The sequence below is a fragment of the Panthera onca genome, chromosome B3, assembly GCF_046562875.1.
Source record: "Panthera onca isolate mPanOnc1 chromosome B3, mPanOnc1 haplotype 2, whole genome shotgun sequence".
NCBI lineage: Eukaryota > Metazoa > Chordata > Mammalia > Carnivora > Felidae > Panthera > Panthera onca.
This window is the reverse complement of record NC_138344.1, coordinates 26,058,815-26,073,730: the sequence shown is the minus strand read 5'-3', so window position 1 is coordinate 26,073,730 and position 14,916 is coordinate 26,058,815. Positions and strand designations below refer to the sequence as shown.

The following is a 14,916-nucleotide window of genomic DNA, read 5'->3' as shown; positions in this document are numbered from 1 at the left end:
TGCAGTGGCTTCCTGACAGCACATCCACCACACACTAAGTGGGAATGGGTTCTGTACAATTCCAAAATTGCCATATTGTTGTGCTTTTATTTCCCTACAGACTTTACTAATTAGATAGTGAATCTAAATTTCATTAATGAGTTAATCTTGTTTCTTAAATTCCTTCTTCTGCTATTTAAAACGAAATTAAATTATATAGAATGAAATCAAAATATAAAATATTCACCTTTAAACAGATGTTATAGTTATATTTTTAGACAAATAATAATTCAAGATATTAGCACCATTGGTCCTTCCCTCTTATATTGAGTCCAGATCTTGCCTTTGTGCCCAGAGTGAGAATAAAAATGTAAAAACATTCATTTTTACCTTCACTACTTCCTCCTGTTAAAACAGATTAGCCTTCTGCTCTGAGTACCTAATTCATAGTTAATGATTACAGACAAAGAAGTCAATGTATGTATACTGTGAATGAGACAAATTTATGTGTTAGTGCAAGAAAGGTCTGTGCTTATCAAAGAGAAGAAATCCTCTGCTGTCTCTGGTTTGAGGGGCCATTCCCCCAAAGATGGAGTGACTTTTAGATGGTATAAGTGCACATAGATGAGAACACATCATCAAAGTATGACATGCAGGCAGGGAGATAGTATTTAAAATGATATGTGGTATATGTTCATAGAAGGATATGGAAATATACAAAAGAATTTTAAAGGAGAAAACTACAAGTAGGTATCATTTCACTTGTAAATTCACTTGGTAAATTTTTTCTACATATTAAAAAAAACTTTTTTAAGTTTATTTATTTATTTTGAGGGGGGCGTAGGAGGGGCAGAGAGAGAGGGAAGTAGAAAATTCCAAGCAGGCTCCATGCTGTTAGTGCAGAGCCCAATGTGGGGCTCGAACTCACAAATAGTGAGATCATGACCTGAGCTGAAGTCAGATGCTTAACCTACTGAGCCATTCAGGTGCCCCTGTACAGATAATTTTGACATGTACATGTATTTTCTTTCATTCTTGTCTTTTGTATATCTAACATTAGAACAGGATATTTCCCACATGAAAATCTCTACATAATGATTACTTTGAAAGATGAACTATATAATTATAGGATGCAGATGTCTGGACTATATGTATGTGTGTATATATAGAATATATAACTATATATATTATACACACATAACATATATACAAATATACATATATAATATATTTCATACTATGCGTATATAATATATATTTCATATACACATACATAATATATGTGTATGTATAACATATATACATATATATGCATATATTTCATATTAAATCAATTATGTATAATAATAAATAATATAATAATGTATATATATTAAACTAACTAGCTATTGTTAGACTTTTAAATTGTTTTACATGATAAGTAAACTGCAATGGACTTCTTCAAGCATAAACTATGTATAAGGACTATTATTAGAGACTATGAAGTGGATAAGGTAAGTATTTACTTACTAGAATTAAGAAAATTATGACCTAAAAATCACAGCCTGTGAGGAAAGCCTTCAGTCAGCACAAAAGAAAATAATGTTAACTTCATTTGGCTTTTAGTGAATTTAAGAAATTTTTAAGGTAAAGCAAATAGAGGGACAGAGAACTTAAATGAGTCAAATATGTTTTAGAGAATAAATTCACACTGAACTCAGAAAATCTAGAATTTTCTTCAGAAGGAAATTTTTTAGTAAGAAAATAGAAAGTGTATATAAAGCTACAATGCCAGGTTCAAAGCAATGAATGCAAAAATAAGCACAAGAAATAACAGTGCTGTAGGAGCTTGGAGAACAGCTTTGATTTGGAGATTCTGTGCTGGTCTACAGCCTCTGTTCAAATAGTTTAGGTGTAAGGAAGACCCTGGGCTCAGATAGTTGGGGTAGTGTGGAGTGGAGTGGAAGTGGGGATGCTTCAGGTGATCCTGGCCATCCTAGCCCAGCCACAGGTACTACAGACTTGAACCAGCAGATCCAGTTCTGCAGTCTTCAAGTTGCCCCCTACACATACAATATTGACAACTTTATGGTCCCACTCCCATCATCAGGCTGATGTGGAGATGGTCTCTCCAGGGCAGAATCTTCCCTCTAGATACTGCCACGTCTGCCAGCTCACATAACTGAGAAATAAAGAAACACTTTATTGCCCACTGGGTCTGGAGGCTGACTTGAAGCCAGATCTGTTGGTTTTTTGACAGTGTGGTGAATCAGAGTTAATTTCTCTTCCTTCTGTGCTTTGTGGTGGTACTTTGTTTCTATGTCAATGGCCACTGGAGGCACCACCACCTGGCATTTCTATTGTTTGCTCCTACTTCTCAGAGAAGATCCCCTCAGAGAGACCTGACCTCCCACCTTGGAAACACTGCTTACTCCTGGATTTTTCCCTTCTCCTCATGTCTTCCTTCATTCTTGGCCAACACCCTGTATTTATGAGGTATGAGAAGCCTTTCCTTTTGCCATAGTGGTCTCAACTCTTACTAAAGACAGCATGCATCTTCTGTCCTGCTTTATTCTGGTTCCTTGGTCCTGAGAGCTGCCTACCTTCTGAAAACCACTGCACTGACATTTAAAGATGATAAGGATTGTACACCAAGGAGTCTGCTTTCAGCATATAGCTGGAAAAGTGGAGGATGTAGTGATGGTGGGCAGAGACATGTGGACAGAATTTAGCTGAATCTAAAAAGAAGAATATGTTAAAGAAGAAATAATCCCAGTAAAAAATATAAAAATAAAAAAATATAAAAATAAAAAAATATATAAAAAAGATGATAAGGATTGTACACCAAGGAGTCTGCTTTCAGCATATAGCTGGAAAAATGGAGGGTGTAGTGATGGTGGGCAGAGACATGTGGACAGAATTTAGCTGAATCTAAAAAGAAGAATATGTTAAAGAAGAAATAATTCCAGTAAAAAATTAAAAAAATAAAAAATATATAAAAAGATAGTAATTCTACAATTCCTATCTCAATAAATGCTATCATTAAAGCATCATGGATTGTTCCCCCATTTTAACAGACTTCCTTAGGATTAGAGTTCCAAACACTGGAAAAATATATGATAGTGTCTTTCTTCTAAAGGATGAACACATTATTCAGCTAAATCCCCTAAGTAAATGTTTCAGCCTCAGTAGGGGAACAACATTTAAATTTTTTATCCCTTTAAACATTTCAAAAATGGCCTATGCTTTCATAATACAAAAAAATATATATCTCTAGGTAAGAGCAAGCCTTCCATTGATGGGGTCTCTGAAATATAGAGTACCTTGATGTATAACCAACCTCCTTCATATAGAATTGAGATCAAAGCACTCTATGGAATAATGGATTGTCCTAGCTCAAAGGAGTCATACAGACTACCTACCAGAAACCTTCACTTTTCAGTTGAAGGAAATGAAGCCCAAAAGATTAAGAAATATGCCTTACAGAAAAAACTTCTCTAAACTACTGGTGGATCCAAAAATCCAGCATTTCCACACTCTTGCCCCAGAGGTCAAATTTCTATTTTGCTCCTAATCTCTGTTAAGACATTCAAGCATTAACTTATTGAAACAAGCATCCCAATTTTCAACAACATTTTAATTTTAGGGTCAAGAAAGGACATTTTGTGAGTTAAAATATTTGCTTCAACTTGGATTTATATCATCCTAATCAAGGGTTTAGGGTCCTAAACTCACTAAAGAATTCTCTGCTTGACCAGGGGCAGGTCACGGTGGAGAGAACTTTAAATGGTTAAAACAGTGAAATTCTAGAGTTAATGGCTTTGCCATTAACTAACTGTTTTACCTTTGTAAAACTGCCTAACTTCTCTGGTCCAGTCTTCCCATTTGAAAAAGACACATAATAACAGTTGTTTTTATTCTCTGAGAAAAAAATAGTTAAGTGTGAAAAGGAGGTTAGTCTCTAGCTTCCCACCCAATATTCTCTTCAGATTTGAGCGTTTTCATTTATATGAAAACAATGCATCAGTGCAGTAGAAGATGTGGTGGTGGTAGGCAGAAAAATGGTCCTACAAAGATGCCCATGTCCTTACCCCTCAAACCCCCAAACCTATAGATACATTACTTTAAATGGCAAAGGAACTTTGCAGGTATATTAAATTAAGGCCCTTGCAACAGGGGAGAATATCCTGGTTTATCCATATAGGCCCAGTATAATCACAAGGGTTATTTTGAGAGGGAGGCAGGAGTATCAGGAGATGTGATGTGAAAAGGAGATGTGATGGCAGAAGCAGAGGTCAAAGTCTGTGGCCATGAACTCAGGAATGCAGGTGGCTTCTAGAAGCTGGAAGAGGCAAAGAACAGATTCTCGCCTAGAGAAATCAGAAAGAATGCAATCCTACCTATAACTTATTTTAACCTTGTAAGACCCTTTTGGACTTCTGACTTCCAGAACTATCAGGAAATGAATTAATTGTGTTTTAGCCAGTAAATTTGTGATAATTTGTTACAGCATCAATAGGAAAATAATGCAAAGTTTTGTACTTATAAGTGAGGTACTATTGTAACAAATACCTAAAAGTGTGAAAATAAGTTTGGAATTGGGCAGTAGGCAGATGCTGAAATTCATATAGAGATTTACAATACATAAAACTTTCCTTCCTTGAACAGATTGTTAATTGAAACATGGATGTTAATTATTCTGTGCTGAAGACCTGCAAGGAAGTGAGGTGCATGGCAGAGAAAACTGACAATACATGGTCATAAAGACACTGTTGATAGGAATATGGGCATCAAAGATCTTGCAGACAAAGGCTCAAAAGGAAATGAGGAACATGTTATTGGAAACTAACTGGAAGAAATGAAATCTTTCTTATATAGTGACAGAAAACTTAGCTGATTTATATTTATAATTATGTGGAAAGCAAAACTTACAAGCAATTGTAGTAGGCTAAATAATGACCCCCAAAGATATCATATCCTAATTCTGGGAAGCTGTAAACACTATCTTACATGGAAAAAGGGTCTTTGTAGATGTGATGTAAGTTAAGGGTCCAGAGATGGGGAGATTATCCAGGTGGCACTAAATGCAGTCACAAGGATTCTTACACGAGAAAAGTAAAAGTAGATTACAACATACATAGAAAAATATAGGTGATGCATGAAAGCAGAGGGTGGTTTAAAGATGCTCTTTGCTTCTGGCTTTGAAGATGTAGGAAGATGCCCTGAGACAAGGAATGCAAGGTATGCAGCTCTACAAACTAGAAAAGGCAAGAAAATGGATTCTTCCCTAGAACCTCTAGAGGAAATATGGCCCTGATTTTGCCCTTTGACACAGATTTCAGATTTATGGCCTCCAGAAGCATAAAAGAATAAATGTGTGCTGTTTTAATCCACCAAGTTAGTGGTAATTTATTACAGCAGTCACAGGAGACTGATACAATGATGAATTTGGATATTTAGATGAAATTTCCAAGCAAAGTGTTGAAGTTGTGTCTTGTTTTCTTCCTCTTGCTTATAGTAAAACATGAGAAGGAAAAGATAGGTTGAGGGAAGAACTGCCAACAAAAAGGGGACCAGGACTTGATGATTTGGGAAATTCTCAGATTATCCGGGTTGCAAAAGATGCTATAATTAGGAGATTCACTATCAGGAAAGAATGCTCTTAAAATAAAGACTAGGGTGTGGCTGGGCGACCTTTTGCTAAAGCCTCAAGTGTCAAAAGGTCAGAGTATGCAGTCACACAGTAGGCTCTTTGAGATTAGGTGTGTGACTCCTGAGTCCCCTTAATCATGTAAACAAAAGCCAGGAATAAAGACTAGATTATTAACGAAAGATTTATGTAGGAACCTCTTATCTAATGGTGTGAATTCTTGAGACACACATAGGAAACACACAAGACTTCTGAGAATTTTATACCAGCAGAAACACTGCCAATTTGTACTGAAAAGGACAGAGAGAGGGAATAGTGCTTCATTTTTTCCTGACATTTTCTCCTCTTTCAAATGGGAATATCTGTAATTGTTATACGCCTGTCCAGCCATTTGATCTTGGGAACAGAAACTTGTTTCTTGAGTTCCACAAATTCATAGATGGGAAGGAATTGCACTCAGAGTAGATCATACCCAGATCCTCTTGTATAGCTGATTAGATAACTCAGATAATGAGGTTTGGAACTTTTGAACTGGCAAGATTTGGGTGAGATTATGGACTTTAATTTAACAGCTGTAACGAGTTTGGAATTTTGGAGATATTGGGATGGGGTTAATTATTTTGCATGTCAGACATACACATGAGTTTTGAAGGGGACCAGAACACAGATTGTGGTAGGCAAAATAATAACCCCTTCAAAGGTGGTCATGTCCTAATCCTTCCTACCTACCATAGCCAAAGGAACTTTTCAAATGGATGGTATTAAAGCTTTTGAGATGGGGAGATTATCCTGGGTAATCCAGGTGAGCCCAATGTAATCACAGGACTACTTATAAGAAAGAAACAGAATCAGAATCAGAGAAAGATGTGATTATGGAAGGAGTGATGGCCCATGGGCCAAGGAAGGCACACATCTTCTAGAAGCTGGAAAAGGAAAAATATATTCTTTCCTAGAGAATCTGAAAGAAACACAGTCTTGCCAAAAGCTTGATTTTAGCCATGTAAAACCTGTTTTATACTTTTGGTATCCAGAGCAGTGAATAATAAATATAAATTGCCTTAAGGCATTATATTTGTGGTAATTTGTTACAGTGGCAATAGGAAATAAATATAGTAGTCTCCCCCTCACCAAATAAATAGTATTACTAATCAAATAACCAGTTGTTAGTGTGCTGAACAGCAACCCCATGCATATTTTGTTTTTTAAAAAACTTTATTTTGAGAGAGAGAGAGAAAGAGAGAGAGAGAAAACCCATGCAAGCAGGGGAGGGGCAGAGAGAGAGGGAGATAGAGAATCCCAAGCAGTCTCCACCCTGTCAGCGCAGAGCCTGACACAGGGCTCAGTCTCCCAAACTGTGAGATCATGACCTCAGCTGAAATTAAGAGTCAGATGCTTACCAACTAAGCCACCCTGGCACCCTCCCATGTATATATTAAAACCATTTTCCAATGTTAAAAAAGAAATTTGGTAATATTAGCCAATATATAAACATCTCACAAAATGCTTGCTACAATGAAAACTCAGACCTTGACAATGAAATAGCATTTCATGCAAAATGCCCTGGCTTGGTCAGTTTTTGAACTGTACACCATGTACATGAGTTATATTCACTCAGTGGAAACATAACCTCTCTAGAAAGATGTTACAGTGACTCTCAGGCAATATATGAAATTCATTTTGGGACTCTTAGAATTAAATAGTTCTAATGATTGGTGTCATGGGAAAGAAATAAGGTGCAAAATTGGTCGTTACACTTTTCTAGCCCAGTGAGTCTTTGTAAAGAACAGATGAATCTTTACTGTAGATAACTTTATATTTACAATAGCTGTTCCCTTATGAAAGGCTTCAGGGTTTGGAGATGGAGCAAAGATAATGCTACTCACCTGGCATTCCTGCTGGCAGCATCTTTACATCTTGTACTATAGCCTCATCGTGCTGCCTTTGGTGTGGGGCTGTGAGGGACCCTTTAACCCTTTAGTAGGGATGCTGCTAGAGAGTTCTTCCTGCTCTATAGCTAAGTTACATCCTCAAAGTTGATGGAACTGTATATTTACACTGCATGTGAGAAGCATCTTTTCTGCTTTTCTGTGAGGGGGTGTCTGAAAGGAAGCCCAGCTCTGAGGAGTATATATGCCTCCTCTTCCTATATTTGACTCACCTCTAGATTAGCAAATGAAGAGAGGTCTGTTCATGCATTCAATTACAGAAAATTGATATTTTTATTAATACAAATATGTATATATAGTATATATATAATTATAAGTTATATACATTTAATAAGTCACTAGTGATAGGAATACAGATAGCGCTATTTCTCCTTCAGAAATTTTCCTTTGATATCTTCCTGATGCCAAAACCCTGTCCCACTAGAGCTTTCTCTGATGTATGCCTGCCTTCAAAAAAAAAAAAAAAAAAAACTGCAAATTTTTCATCAAATAAAAGAATGCAAGAAAACACTGGTCTTCTTATAAACAATCACTACTAACATGATGCACCATGCATACTGTTGGTTAGTTAGGAATTACCAGTTCTTGGGAACCTAGCCACAATTTACAGTAATGTGTTGAGGAAAAAGGTATTCTTTGTTTTTCCCCCCTTCAGCACATTTTATTAACAAAGCTTAACGTTATGCCAGTTGGCAAAAGAGAAATGTTTACAGGATCCATCTCTCCTACCAGGGCAGGCAACAAAGTGTGTTTTTGGAGTGGAGAGGCAGGACATTCTTAACTGACATATTGGTATCTTCCACTTTCCTTCCTTTTTTAAAAATAATTTATATATTTAAATTCAAATTAGTTAACATATTAACATACAGTGTGGTATTGGTTTCAGGAGTATAGCCCAGTGATTCTTCACTTACATATGACACCCAGAGTTCATCTGTACAACTGCCCTACTCAATGCTCATCACCCATTTAGCCCATCTCCCACCCTCCTCCCCTCCAACACCCTCACTTCATTCTCTGTATTTAAAAGTCCCTTATGGTTTGTCTCCCTCTCTGTTTTTACTTTATTTTTCCTTCCCTTATCCTATGTTCATCTGTTTTGTTTATTAAATTCTACATATGAGTGAAATCATATGATATTTGTCTTTGACTGACTTATTTCACTTATCATAATACACTCTAGTGAAGAAAAATGTATTCTAAAGTTCAGTCAACCATATAAAAACTGAAATTTTAAAATCTAAACATTGTCAAGCTGGGAAGAGGTTATTTTGGAAGCCCAAGGTGATTGGCAGGCTCATCCATTTCCTTGACTTTTTACTAACTGTACAGTGTGTACTGGTCCCTTCTGTGATAGTTGTAGACCTACTGCAATTGGATTTGGTCTAGACCAAAACTGCAAGCCTAGTTGCTTTCATGGCTGGGACATTGTGCTTGTCCTGGATAGCCAAACTCCCAAGGGGTCTTCACCTTAGCACTAACCCTGCCCCTACACAAATCACAGGCAGGGTTTTTGCCTGTGCTCAAAAATGGATGAGATACCAAATTTGCGAGTGGTTGGTGAAGTATGGGAATGGGAAGTAGCTAGTGGAGAGCTAAAAGTGACCTGCTTAAAATGTAATAGAATTTAAATTCAGTGAAGAGCAACCTTGTAAAAAGCAGAATTTAGAGAATTACCTGAAAGGTCAAATAAGAATACACTAAGATGATGAATGTTCTGGTTTATACAATTGTAGAGTTTCATCCTTTCAAAAAAAAATCTGTTATTGAGATAACATAATAAATGTTTCCTTTTTAGCAATAGATCCAACTTCTACAACTTACTTCAAGCTTGAGTTACAGATTTCATTAGTCAGTTCATTGTTCATTTTCTACTCTGTTTGTTAATGTTTATTTAATTTTGAGAGATAGAGAGAGCCCAAGTGGGGAGGGGCAGAGACAGGGAGACAGAGAAGTCCCAGCAGGCTCTGCGCTGAGGCCTGACCTCATGAAACATGAGACCATAACCTGAGCCGAAATCAGGAGTTGGACACTTAACAAACTGAGCTACCCAGGTGCCCCTCATTTTGTACTCTTGATGTAATAGGAACATCCATGAGACCAACCATCGTAATTATACTGGGCTAAAAATTCTCTCTAAACTTTGCATTCCTCTTCAATTGTTGGAAATAAGATGTCAGCAATTTTCATTTATGTTGGGAAAACTAGCATATGTGAGATAATTTTGCAAAGTTAGCATATTTCTTATCAAAAGGGGATAAACTTTATTGATATATTTTGATTAATATGGCTGGTATCTATTCTTAAGGCTCATATTTCTCAGGAAGGCTCTGTAATAATTAATGTGAGCATATAAATATTCTGTTTAAATTTTTATATGTATTCATATGTCCAGCAATAATCCTTCTTACTAGATCAAATATAAAAAAAATAAAGACAAGCCTGAACAATAAAAACATGTTGCAAAAAAGGAAGAGCACAAATATGTAAAGAAGTTCCTTTCTCAAAATAAAACTCAAGTATGCCTTTAATAATAAAGTATAAGGCCAACAATACCATAATGGAGGAGAAAGCAGATAGAAGAGGCAGTGGAATCAAACAGACCCTTCAACTCTCATCTCAGTCTCCATGTACTTATTGTGTCACTCAACTATCTTGGGCACAAACTATCATCTAAAAGGGATTATAAAGTTTATTATACAGTGCTGTTTTAAGCCCTGAATATAAATATGTAATACAATGCCTGACACATGATAGATGTTTTAAAAATTCTAGGAAAGAAGTAAAAGTGACATCATCAAAAGTAGTGAATTAAGGAACATGCACAAATGCAATGAGTAAGGTGACAAAAAGTGTCAGCATATTTTTTTTTTTAGAAAACTAGAATCTAATAAAGAACTTACAACAGCCAGGAGAATACTTAATGAAGAAAAAGAATACCTGAATTTCAGTGAGCAAGCTCTGTGGTATTTGAACTTATTCTGTTACCCGTCCCCATTTTCTAGCTCTGCAGTGGCCTTGAAAATGGCAGCATGCATTCCTGATGCAGGCTGCTGGTAAGAGGAGCAGAAGGTGGATTGCTGAAGGAATGACTCAGAGATTTCCAGGGCTGGGGTATCCTCTAAGGAATCATTTGTTCAAAACATTTAAATACAAATATATTCACTGCAGCCATGGTGCAATGTATACAGCTGGGCAAGCAAAAGACACACTGAAAAATCTAGGAAGGAGAGGCTTGGGAAAGAAACTCTTGGGGAAGAAAGGGCTGGAAAGCTCCACATATTCCAGAGAATCTAGAAAAATGTGTTCATGTCCAGGATTGGATGCATGTTTAGAAAAGACCCAAGAAGACTAAATTCTCATCTTCAGCTGACCTAAAGGCGTTGCACAAGCAAGACATGAAAGCTATGGAAGTTGTAAACTGCCTAAGTAATGAAGGAGTGCCCAACACACACAGAACTTAGCTGCAAAGACTAAGAGAGTTTTCATTTTTTGGGCATTGTTCCAAGTTTTAATAACATACATAAATATAAATGCCAGGATTATTATATTTTTGGTTATAACCCCTCTCTTATCCTATATGATTTAAAAGACAAATTCATAACATGAGAATTATAAATCTATGTTTGTGACCACATTATATTAAAAGATCTAATTTGTTACAGTAGAAATATAAAGGAACAAAGCTATATGAGCAAAGTTTATATATGTCACTGAAACTAAGTTGGTATTAATTCAAACGTGATTGTCATGAATTTGGATGTTAATGTAAATCCAGAGTAACCTCTAAGAAAATAATTAAAAAATATATACAGTAATAGAAATGTGAGAGAATTAAAATGGTACACTAGGGAAAAATGAATTGAACACAAAAGAAGATACTAATAGAAGAATTAAGAAATAAAAAAGAAATAAGACATACAGAAACCAAATAGAAAAAAGGCAAAGTCCTTTCTTGTCAGTAATTATGTTAAATATAAATGGAGTAAAACTTCAATTAACAGCCAGAGACTCATAGAATCAATAAATAAATATGAACTATGCTGCCTGCAACAGCATAAATATGATAAATTGAAAATGAAAACATAAAAAAAGACATTCTATTAAAACTATAATAAAAAGAGAACTTTAAGACCAAATTTGTTATAAAAGACAAAGAAAGACACTATACAATGATAAAAGGCTCAAACTATCAAGAATATATAGAAATTATACACATAGATGAACCTCACTTCAATACATCACTTTCAATAATGGTTAGGAAAACTGGACAGAATATTGACCAGAAAACAGAAGACTGAAACAGAAGACACTATAAACCAATGAAACCAAACAGCCATATATAGAACACTCCATCCAACAACAGCAGAATATACTTTTTTTTTTTTAAAGAGAACATGGAACGTGATTCAGGATAGACCATGTGTTCAGTCACAAAGCAAGTTTCAATAAATTTAAACATATTGAAATCATACAAAGAATTTCTTGTGATCATAATGGATAAACCTAAAAATGAGTAACATAAGGAAATATGAAAATTTCACCCCATGTGGAAGTTAAACAACACATTCCTAAATAACAAATGAATCTAAACTAAATCACAAGAGAAATAAGAACACATCTTTGAGATGAATGGAAATAAAAAACACAGCATACCAAAACTTATGACATGCAACAAAGGCGGTCCTCAAAATGAAATTTAGAGCTGTAAATGCTTAAATTAAAAAAGAAGAAAAATCTCATAGCAACAACCTAATTTCATATATTAAGTACTGGAAAAAGAAAAGCAAATTAAACCCAAAGCTAATTGAAGGAAGAAAATATTAAAGACAGGATAAATTATATAAAGAACAGAAAAACAACAGCCTACTGGGCTTACAAAGAGGTCTTAGAGCTTAGGGCATAGCACATGCTAAGTAGTGATGTGAAAACTCTCAGGGACATCAACACCAGTGCCAGTCTTTCACTCTAAAGATGCTGCTGTTTTCAATTCCTGGATCTCTTCTTTCAGATTTCTGAATGCTCTACATAATGAGTGGGAAATTTTAGCTGCTTTTAGAATGTTATTTAATATGTTTTAATAACCTAGTATCTTTTCAATGATGACACCACATCCTTCTTTTGGGGAGCTAATATAGTGTTGCAGCATGTGGGTGCAAAGACAGACAATTGATGTACTAAGTGATGCTAAGAAGACTGAGTTCAAGGGTGGCCACATCAGAGTGGCAGCCTGCATCCTCTATGATGCAAGGGTTTGGGCTGTTTTCTGTTGGCCTTTATTTACTGAGCAGAGAGGATTTCCTTTTCCATACTCAGAGACTTGACAGTGATTTTCTAACTGCCAATCATTTCTCTCAATTTTAATCACTGTGGTTTTCCTCTCAATCTCTTCTTTATAATTCACATTTCAAAATGCTCTATTTTCTACTATGGCAAATTCCTTGTTTTATTGAGGTGTAGGAGACATACTAATATTTTATTAGGTCAGGTATATATATAATGATTCAACAATTCTACACACTATGAAATGCTCACCACGATGAATATAGTTACTATTTGTTACCATACAGCTATTACAATATTATTCATTACATTCCCTATGCTGTACTTTTCATCTCCATGACTTATTTATTTTATAACAGGAAGTCCATACATCTTAATCTTCTTTGTCTATTTTACCCATCCTTGCACGCATCTCCCCCTGCCCACCATCAGTTTGTTGTCTGTATTTATGAGCCTGTTTCTGGTTTTTTTTTTTTGTTCATTTTTTATGAATGGATAAAGAGTACATGCTATATATGCATATACACACACATGTAATGTAATATTAGTTATTGTGCCATAAAATAAAAATTAAATCTTGCCATTTATAACAACGTGGATGGACCTAGAGGGAATTGTGCTAAGTGAAATAAGTTAGACAGAAAAAGACAAATACTATATGACCTCACTTACATGTGGAATCTATAGAAACTCATTTTGTGACAGTCTATAATTCCTACAAAGCAGACAAATATTCTAGATTATCTGGAGTTTCTGTGAATCAAGAAAGGCTTCAGGTTTCTCTCACTATTCTTCAAATTACTAAGTTCAAGCCTACCAGTACCCAAGGATCGTCAACTTATAAAAGGCGAATTATTTTAGAAAAGGTGATAAAACAAGCACTACAAAATTCCTCCATGGGTCAGCCATGTCCTCAGTACACAGTGGATTCCCTAAAAGTGGCATTGATTGGTCTAAACCATGCTAGCTAGGTAAATGGTGGTCCCTGGAAGAGCCAGTGCAGTATGATAGAGAAATAATAAAAAGCAGCAGTGATACACAAAACCAGCTGGTTAACAAAAAACTAGGGAATCAGTCACAATTTTAAAACTCTGGGATGAGTTTCAGAACTTGGCAGGATGTGCATGAGGGTATGGTATCCTGTGGGCCATTAATCAGGGCTTGACTGTGTTTAAAGCATATAGGTAGATAGACAGTAGTTGGACCCATAGAAGCAGATCAGTTTTCAGAGAAGAAAACCAAGAGTGACACTAGAAGACAAAACACTAGAGGAACCCTACTTTGTTAGCCCCAGCTACGTCTGTATGTCCACACAGCCAAGTCTCAGTTAAATTATGTACAGCATAGGGCAAAATATATACCCAACCTCCTCTAGAGACAGCACACAACACACCTTGAGTGGCTATGAATAACAGGTTTTAGCATCCTTCCTAGTGAGCAAGGAAAGAATAGTTCTGGTGACCGGAGATTACAGGAAAATACAAGCAGTGAAGAATAATGAATGTTTTAGTGCCCCAGTGTTCTGAAGGCCAAGAGATGAAGATGAGGGAAAACTGAGGGGAAACTGGATGTGACTGGGAAAAGATCCTTGCCAACCTTGGACCTGCTGTTATAAATAGGTGACAAAGAAAGTGCTAAAGCCCAAAGCTGTGAGTAAACGCGTGTTGTCCTGTGCATAATGCGGGCTGTACACAGAAGCACCTCCTGTGTGAGGCTCCAGCCCAGGCAGATATTGTGTCAGGAACCTTGTCTGCACCCATCTCATTGATGACTCTGACTCAAGGAGATGCTATAGTGACTGTTCTAATCTTCCCGATGGGAACCAGACTCTGAGAGATAATGTTGCCCGGTGAAGTGGCAGAGCCAGACTACTGCCAGCCTGTCTGATGAATAAAGTTTATGGACCAGACACATGGTTAGTCTCTTTCTCCTTAAGTAGCCCAAGTGTTCAGAGAGAATCGTAGTCATTACATGGAAACATGGATCCCTTCCAGAAGGGTTTTATTTTGGTGTTTTTTTTTTGTTTTTTTTTGTTTTTTTTTTTTTCTGAAGTGAATGCTGTAGCTGCTGTACATGGTG

At 36.1% G+C, this 14,916-nt stretch overlaps 1 protein-coding gene across 3 annotated transcripts in view; it reads right to left on the bottom strand.

Annotated features, from left to right (window-relative positions):
- Positions 1-14,916, bottom strand: part of GABRA5 (gamma-aminobutyric acid type A receptor subunit alpha5) — an 86,177-nt gene that overhangs the window by 34,976 nt on the left and 36,285 nt on the right. The window lies entirely within an intron of this gene.